Below are 10,251 nucleotides of genomic sequence, written 5' to 3' on the forward strand. Positions count from 1 at the left end.
GGTCGCAAAGAGTCGGACACAACTGAGAGACTGATCTGAACTGAACTGATGAACACTGGGGAGCATGTATCTCTTTGAATTAGAGTTTTCACCTTTTCCAGATATATGCCTAGGCTTTGGATTGCTGAGTAATATGGTAATTCTATATTTAGTTTTTTAAGGAACCTCCATACTATTTTCCATAGTGGCTGCACCAACTACATTCCCACCAACAGCTTAGGAGGATTCCCTTTTTTCTACACACCTCTCCAGCATTTATTTGTAGACTTCTTCATGATGATCATTTTGACCAGTGTGAGATAAAACTTTTTATAGTTTTGATTTGTGTTTCCTCAATAATTAGAGATTTGAGAATATTTTCATGTGTCTCTTGGCTATCTGTATGTCTTCTTTGCAGAAATGTCTATTAATGTTTTCTGTGCATTTTTGATTTTTTTTAAATATTGAGCTGTATGACATAGATGGTAAACTTCTTAGTGTAGGTTTTGGCAGTGATGTTTGGACTCTGACACTGAAAGCAAAAGCAACAAAAGCAAAAAACCAAGTATAACTACTCCAAACTAAAACAAAGGACCCCATCAACAAAATGAAAAGGCAACCTACTAAATGGGAGAAAATATTTGTAAATCATATATTTGATAAGAGGTTAATAACCAAAATATATAAAGAACTAACATAGCTCAATAGTGAAAAAAAAAGAGCCCCAAACAGTTCAATTAAATAATGGATAGAAAAAACACTTTTTCAAAGAAAACATAGATGATCAATAGACATATAAAAAGATACTCCATATCATAATAATTAGGAAAATGCAGATCAAAACCACAATGAATTATCATGTCATACCTGTTAGAATGGCTATCGCCAAAGAATGCAAGAGTTATTAAATGCTGGTGAGAATGTGAAGAAAAGGGAGCCTTGTGTACTGCTGGTGGAAATGTAAATTGGTTCAGCCACTATGGAAAACAGTATGATGATTTCTCAAAAATTAAAAATAGAACTGCTATGTGATCCAGCAATTCCACCTCTGGGTGTTTTCTTAAAGAAAACACAAATACTAATTTGAAAAGTTATATATGCATCCCCATGCTCATTGCAGCATTATTTGCAGTAGCCAAGATTTGGAAACATGTGTCTATCAATGGATGAAAGGATAAGGAAAAATCAAATATTATTCAGCCATGAAAAAATGAAATCTTGCCGTTTTTGACTACATGGATGGGCCTCGATGCTAAATGAAATGTCAGACAAAGACAAATATGATATAATCTCTCTTATATGTGGACCATTATAATAGTCCACTATATATCTATATCTATATATATATCTCCAAGCTCACAGATAACAGAGAACAGATTAGTGATTTCCAGAGGTAAGGGGTAAGGGTAGGAGAAATGTGCGAACTGTTTTGAAATGTTTTGGTTTTTTAAAATTTCTATTAATTTTATTTTCAAATTGGAGAAAGGATAGTCTTTCCAATCAATGGTACTGGAACCACTAGAAGTCTATATAAAAATATGAACCTAAACAGAATAAAATAAAATGCCATACACATTTATGGTAATATGCTAAAGGGTGCATAAGCCAGCTAAAAGAGCACCCAATGGCCAAGGCTAGAACAATTTGAGGAGTAAAATAAATAACAAGGTGTTGGATTATGACAAAGTATAAAATAAATATCATGAGCTTGTTGTTGCTGTTTTAGTGTCTAAGTTGTGTTGGACACTTTTGCTACCCCATGGACTACAGCTCACCAGGTTCCTCCGTCCATGAGATTCCCCAGGCAAGAATACCGGAGTGGGTTCCCATTTCTTTCTCCAGGGATTGAACCTGCATCTCCTGCATTGGCAGGTGATTCTTTACTACTGAGCCAGCCCCCTGGGAAATCCCATGACCACATACTGATCTAAACAAGTGAGTCGAAAATAAATAAATAAATGGAAACTAGCCAAGTTTCCTCTGCAGAAGAATTCCAAATAATTTACATAGCTACTCCCTTTTCACAGTAAGGAGAATGGGCGTCACTCTTCATCCCTTAAGTGTGACTTCTTTCCAAAGTATAGTTTATGGAAAGGAGGAGAAAGAGTACGTTTACATTAGAGAAATCTGCGAAACACTACCTCAATTGGGTGACTGTGGTTTATATCCACACTGATGTCATGTTGGTAGCATGAATTCTTGTTATCTGATGAGAATGACCCCTTAACCTTGTTGACCTTTTTCTCAAAAACCTCCGTGTGTGCACATGCATGCTCATTTGCTAAGTTGTGTGCAAGTCAGTGCAACTTCAGGGACTGTAGCCTGCCAGGCTCTTCTGCCCATGGGATTTCCTACACAAAAATCCTGGAGTGAGTTGCCTTTTCATTCTCCAGGGGGTCTTCTCCACACAGGAACTGAATCTGCGTCTCCTGCATTGGCAGCTGGAATGTTTACGGCTGAGCCACCTGGGAAGCCCTCTTCAAAAACCCCCAAATTGTGGTTTGATTGTAAAGTAAAAGAAATCCCAATTCTTAAATATTATACAAAATGTGTCTCCACAAACCCTCAAAACTCTTAAAGTCATCAAAACCAAGAAAAGTCTGAGAAATTGTAGCAGTGTAGAAAAGTCTAAGAAATCATGTCATTTGAATGTAATGTGGTCTCCTGGATGAAATCCTGGAACAGAGAAACAACATTAGGTAAAATCTAAGGAATAATAATAATGTGTCCAAAAAAATGAAAAAGTGTGAATCTCCTAGACTATATAAACCAGATGCAGGAGAAATGCCAGTGGGCTCATCAAGATGCAAATGAGGGAGAGAGTAACATGTAACACTTTCCATTGAGAAGCTGACTGGATAATGAATGTCTGAATAGTAGCCCCAGATCCCACAGAGAGTTACTGACCATAGACATTGAAAGTGGAAAATGTTAAGAGAAAAGCAGATCTGTTCTCTGGAAAAAAGAGTCAAGGATAGGGTGAGGGTCAGGGATGGCTGTTACGTACATAGCTTGTTAATCAAAAGCAGTCTTTTGATATTCAGCACTGACATTTTGAAGCAACTCCAGCATAACAGCTGCATTAAATAAGCCTTGTCCAAAAGTCTTCCTTTCATCCAAGAGAAAGGGCCTCTGAAAGGGAAACTGGTATGAAGGATGACAATGAGTATGCTCTGAGATACTTGTGATTAAACATAGACCTGTAATTAAAAAAAAAGAGAGAGAGAAAAGTGAAAGTGAAGTCGCTCAGTTGTGTCTGACTCTTTGTGACCTCATGGACTGTAACCTACCAGGTTCCTGTGTCCATGGGATTTTCCAGGCAAGAGTCCTAGAGTGAGTTGCCATTTCCTTCTCCAGAGAATCTTCCCAACCCAGGGATTGAACCCAAGTCACCCACATTGCAGGCAGATGCTATGCCATCTGAGTCACCAGGTAATAAGAAAACTGACCATGTTATTAGATTAATACTTGCCTAAACTCTGCCTCTAGTGACTGGAAAAATATGAACATTTCCTCAACCAGTATGATGGAACTGGTCATATACTTGTCATGAATTATTTCTTTTTTAAAAGAAGACCCCAAATAAAGAGAATAATATAAATACATGAGAGCCAGTGAGGTGCTTTCCCAAACCCCAAGATAACTTGGCAAAAAGCATACAACTTGAGAATTTAAGAAGAATAATCTACTGGCAATGAGGTTTTTAATCCAACGGAAGAACTAAAGAGCCTCTTGAAAGTGAAAGAGGAGAGTGAAAAAGTTGGCTTAAAACTCAACATTCAGAAAACTAAGATCACGCCATCCAGTCCCATAACTTCATGGCAAATAGATGGGGAAACAACGGAAACAGTGACAGACTTTATTTTTGGGGGGCTTCAAAATCACTGCAGATGGTGACTGCAACCATGAAATTAAAAGATGCCTGCTCCTTGGTAGAAAAGCTATGACCAACCTAAACAGCATATTAAAAAGCAGAGACATTACTTTGCCAACAAAGGTCTGTCTAGTCAAATCTATAGTTTTTCCAGTAGTCATGTATGGATGTGAGAGTTGGACTATAAAGAAAGCCGAGCGCTAAAGAACTGATGCATTTGAACTGTGGTGCTGGAGAAGACTCTTGAGAGTCCCTTCGACTGCAAGGAGATCAAACCAGTCAACCCAAATGAAATCTATCTTGAATAGTCATTGGAAGGACTGATGCTGAAGCTGAAGCTCCAATACTTTGGCCACCTGATGCAAAGAACTGACTCATTGGAAAAGACCCTGATGCTGGGAAAGATTAGGCGGGAGGAGAAGGGGACAACAGAGGATGAGATGATTGGGTGGCATCACCGACTCGATTGACACAAGTTTGAGTAAGCTCCCGGAGTTGGTGATGGACAGGGAAGCCTTGTGTGCTGCAGTCCATGGGGTCACAAAGAGTCGGACACGACTGAGTGACCGAACTGACTGACTGAAGACTGAAGATGGAGATAAACAGTACATGTATTACTGAAGAATGTGTGTACTACTTCTCCATCCAAGGAGCGCTGGCAATAATCTTATGGTGGCAGAGCTGAAAGACACATTTACTGAGCAGAATTTAAGCTGTGTCCAGGAAACACATTAGGAGGCTTGAGATAAAAAAAAAAATAGACATCAACAGTACTAGGAAAAATGTAGAAAAATATTTTTTAAAAGAAAACCAAGGAATCGATGACCTAAGTATAACTCACAATGTGGAAGAACTTAAGAAAGATTCAAGAAGAGGGAAAGAAGTAAAATGATCCAACCATTTCTAAGATATGCTGAATCTCTGGCCTTTAAGGAAAGAGTGTCTGTAAGAGAAGATGACCATAGTGAACCACCAGCCTATATAACATCTTTGTGGATAAATGCAGGACTAAATACCAGTAGGTAATCAGAGAAAGCCTGGTTCAGAGATAGTAGGCAGAACTCTGTTGCAAAGAAGTATGTATTTTGGATGATTGGTTCTAATATCTATGGAACCACTGGTATAAACAAGTGAACAAGCAACAAATAGGATAGAAATGACTCAGCAGGTACCTTCCTGGACAAAAACTTTGCAGACCAGAAGATTTCCCCCTAACGATGTTCTCATACTATGTAAGACTCCGCACTGCAGAAAATTAGGACAAAGTGATGTAAAAGAACTATGTATCCATCTGGCCAAATATGGGGAATACGATCAAACTGAAAGTTAATCAGTAAAGCTGAAACTCCAGTACTTTTGCCATCTCATGCGAAGAGTTGACTCATTGGAAAAGACTCTGATGCTGGGAGGGATTGGGGGCAGGAGGAGAAGGGGACGACAGAGGATGAGATGGCTGGATGGCATCACGGACTTGATGGATGTGAGTTTGAGTGAACTCCGGGAGATGGTGATGGACAGGGAGGCCTGGCGTGCTGCGATTCATGGGGTCACAAAGAGTCAGACACGACTGAGTGAATGAACTGAACTGAACTCAAGACCAAAATAAGGAAATAAAGGGGGATAATATCTCTCTGCGAGAATGTTAAAGCATACCCATTCCAATTTAGGAGTAAAGTCAATCTCTGAAAGGCAAACAAGCAAAAACGACACAATATATATGTAAAAAGTGGCCACTGGGTTTAAATGCCAAAGGACCTTTAGATTCATTGTCTAGTAGGCAGTACTCTTGACATTTAAACCCACTGGCCACTTTTTACATGTATATTGTGTCGTTTTTGCTTGTTTGCCTGTCAGACATTGATTTTACTCCTAAGTTGGAACAAGTATGCTTTAACATTTGCTCAGAGAGATGTTCAGTTCAGTTCAGTTGCTCAGTCGTGTCCGAATCGCAGCACACCAGGCCTCCTTGTCCATCACCAACTCCTGGAGTTCACTCAGACTCACGTCCATCGAGTCCATGATGCCATCCAGCCATCTCATCCTCGGTCGTCCCCTTCTCCTCCTGCCCCCAATGCCTCCTACCATCAGGGTCTTTTCCAATGAGTCAACTCTTTGCATGAGGTGGCCAAAGTACTGAAGTTTCAGCTTCAGCATCATTCCTTCCAAAGAAGTCCCAGGGCTGATCTCCTTTAGAATGGACTGGTTGGATCTCCTTGCAGTCCAAGGGACTCTCAACAGTCTTCTCCAACATCACAGTTCAAAAGCATCAATTCTTCGGCGCTCAGCCTTCTTCACAGTCCAACTCTCACATCCATACATGACCACTGGAAAAACCATAGCCTTGACTAGATGGACCTTAGTCGGCAAAGTAATGTCTCTGCTTTTGAATATGCTGTCTAGGTTGGTCATAACTTTTCTTCCAAGGAGTAAACGTCTTTTAATTTCATGGCTGCAGTCACCATCTGCAGTGATGTTGGAGTCCCCCCAAAATAAAGTCTGACACTGTTTCCACTGTTTCCCCATCTATTTGCCATGAAGTGATGGGACCAGATGACATGATCTTCGTTTTCTGAATGTTGAGCTTTAAGCCAAATTTTTCACTCTCCTCTTTCACTTTCATCAAGAGGCCTTTTAGTTCCTCTTCACTTTCTGCCATAAGGGTGGCATCATCTGCATATCTGGGGTTATTGGTATTTCTCCCAGCAATCTTGATTCCAGCTTGTGTTTCTTCCAGTCCAGCGTTTCTCATGATGTACTCTGCATATAAGTTAAATAAGCAGGTTATTCCCCTTTATTTACTTATTTTGATCTTGAGTATCCACTGATTAACTTTTGGTTTTCTCAACAGCAAAAATTATAGCAGTCTGATCATTTTGAAATAAATGGAAGGAACAAAAAAGACAAAAAATCATCATTACCTCTTTTTTAGATTTTTTATTTAAAAAAATTTCCAAATATAATTGACATATATATAGCACTGTATAAGATTAAGGTGTACAACGTAATGATTTTATTTACTTACATGAAATGATTGCTGCAATAGGCTTACTAAACATCCACCATCTCATATAGATACAATATTAAAGAAATAGAAAAACTATTTTCTCCTTGTGTTGAGAACTCTTTACATTTACTTTCTTAACTTCCATTTCTAACATAGAGCAGTGTAATTATCTTTATCAAACTGTATATTATACTTCTCATTATATTCTCTTAATTTTATTTAGTTCATTAGATATTCAAAATTTGAGGTTCTATTCTAACATTATTATAACATCACTCACTCTTATAGTTGAAGAGGAAGCAAGAGTATTGCCCTCTAGAAAATGAACCTAAAGTTTATTTATGCTTGCATTTTGCAGTAACTGCAGAAACAAGTGGCTGGTCTGGAATATCACTTCTGAGTGTTGTTACTCTAGGCTTCTCTGGTGGCTCAGACAGTAAAGAATCTTCCTGCAATCCAGGAGACCCAGGTTCAATTCCCCTGGAGAGGGGAATGGCTATCTACTCCAGTATTCTTCCATGGAGAATTCATGGTCAGAGGAGCCTGGCTGGTTATTACACTGAAGAGTTATTCACGAGAGTGGTGTCAAGTGTTAGGAAATGAAAACTTTTTCCCTGTTAACTTTTAGTATCTTGAACCTTTTCTCTCCACATGTGAAGAGATAATGATTCCAGCTTCCATAGGATATTGTAGTGGTGTACAAGTATCCATGGAACCTCAACATCAACTTTAATAAAAAAGTCTGAATACTAACCAATGGTAAGTATCCATTTGTAACATGAATCTGAGCCAATAGGTACTGAATTGAGGAATAGAAGCTCCATCTCTTAACAAACACTTAGGATTTGCATATTGATTTCTTTGATATTATGTACAAGCAGATACAGACTATACCATCTGCTAGATAAGGGATTTGTAAATTGTGGTCTATGGACCAAATCTGGCCCACCCTTTATTTTTGTAAATAAAGTTCTACTGGAACACACCCATAATGCTTTAGCACTACAGCAGAGTTGAGACAGATGCTACATGGCCCCCAAAGACCAAAATAGTAACTATCTGGTCCTTTACTGGAAAAAAAAAAAAAGGTTGCCAATCCCTAGGTTAGATGATCAACACAGATAAAGAACTAATAATATAATTCTTTCAGCAGGTCTACTTCATGGTCAGCCTGCCAAATTATGTATTGGATCCTCTGTTCATGTTGTCCGTTTTCTATTTTTCCAGAATTCACAAACATGGGGACTCATCTTGTCCTCTGCTTGTTGTGCAACCAACCAAAATCTGAACCTGAGATTTGCAGCAAAGAAAGTTTATTAATGAGGCAGCCAAGTGAGGAGACAGAAGAACAAATCTCATGTCTGCCTTCCTGAAGGTGAAGGGCTTGGGACATTTATGAGATAAAGCCAGGGGAATATGGGGAAAGATGACTGAAAAAGAAAAAAGTGAGCTAATCATCCTTCTGCACAGGTGCAACTAAGCTACAGGATTCTTCATGGGACACATGTTTCGAAAATGGTGGCATCAACATGTTCCAAGAGGAAAGTTTTGGGCCTTCTGACATCAAGAGGCCACTGAGTGGGCACTCACACTTGTCCAGTTGGAGGGTTGGGCTGGCTCGGGTTCTAACTGGACACAAGCTGACTTCAAGTTCATGAAAAACAACTTGGGCAAACATTTTTTGTTTAGACTATGTGACACTCGGAAGACATGCAAGTTTTCTGTAAAAGCCCAGCTTGATCAGTGAAGGTAGGTTGCAGCTCATTATTTATTAAGCGAATTATAGTTTAATGGATGTGACTGATGACCACCCATAGTTACAGTATCTTCTTTCTCAATGAGCTGCAGTCTCCCTGGGGACAATATGATTAAGAAATGTATATAATTTTTATTTATTTCTAAATACTATTTTAAAAGTAAACAAAAATACACACTATCAAATCTAGATGAGAGGCACTAGAATTTGACCATTCTGTCATTGTGTCAAGCAACATCTAATTCACAGATGTGGATGAGCAAGGCTTGAGGACTCCTCAAAATAATATACAAGTTTAAGAGAAGGGGAAACCATGCCTTCTTCTGGATGTAGGTGAGGAGAAAGTATGAGATCTTTGCGGCAGAAGATTGAAATGGATGACAGGGCTGTCCTATAGGACATTGTAGAGTCTGGGAGAGATGATGGTTCAGATTGTACTAACACATTTGGAGAAAAGCAGAAGTTTGTGATGTCTCTTAAGACTGGAAATTCATACAAAGTTTGCTGGACCATTGAACTCTATGGATCACTCCATGAAAGGGCCTCTCATATACAGGGGCCTCTCAGAAAGGGAGACACCAGCTGTGAGTTATATTTTAAAGTTCTAGGAAACACATTACACAGAGGGTCTATGTTTATATTATGAGTCACAGCAGGGACAGGTGGTGGGTCTGAAGCTTAAGGTCTGCAAACAATGTCTCTGATTGCTAAGATTGTTCTGAGACATTGTTTGTAAAAATAAGTTTGGAAAAGAAATGAGGAAATGAAAAGGCCTCTTTCTCTCATGGACCATTTTATATTTTGGACCCTTTTCTTGCATTTGTTAAGGAAAAATGATACCCATATACAAGGGTTGTTGTAGCAACTTAAACACATCAGCAAAATATCAGCAGAACCTCCAGGGAAAAGTACTGAACACTAGATATTCTCAGGCTTGGGAATAATAAAAGAATGAATAAAGAAATAAATTAATTAATAATAATTCGTATAATAATATATGAATTAATAATTCATATAATAATAATAATAGAGGATACCCTGGATTAGGAAAAACAAACAAATAAACAAATGCTCCATTTTTCTTAAATAGAGGGGAGTCAGAATTCAAATATGAGCTGTCTGGAAACGCCACTCTCTTGACCATAAAGCTCTCCTTTATTTTTAAACTTACATGTCTAGAATGCTATGTGCCATCTGGTAGATGTCCTAGCTTTTCATTATAAGGTCCATCAACATTTTTTGGGTCGACTCCTCAGTCAGCAAAGATTAACATATTACACAGAACTGCCAAGGAAGCCAGGCCAAGTATGATTTCTTGTACGTACTTAAATTTTGAATTAACTTCTTTGACAAAGACCTGAATTAGAGAACAAAAAAGAAACTGACAACAACAAAGAAGGAGAAAGACACAGAACTGTTCTAGGCAGAAGCACACAAATGTATACATGCAAAGACAAATTACAGTAGGACTTTTTTGGACAGCTGCAGAAACAAGCACACCCTACCACTGATGAGGTTTTCATCTCCCAGTCCATTTTTAACCCAGGTGAGTCTGATGAGGAACATGGAGGACATGCTCCACAATTCTGATGACAAAATTCGACCTGCAAAATTCAACCTTCAATTTGAGTTAGAGGA

This window comes from Capra hircus (genome assembly GCF_001704415.2).
Source record: "Capra hircus breed San Clemente chromosome X unlocalized genomic scaffold, ASM170441v1, whole genome shotgun sequence".
NCBI lineage: Eukaryota > Metazoa > Chordata > Mammalia > Artiodactyla > Bovidae > Capra > Capra hircus.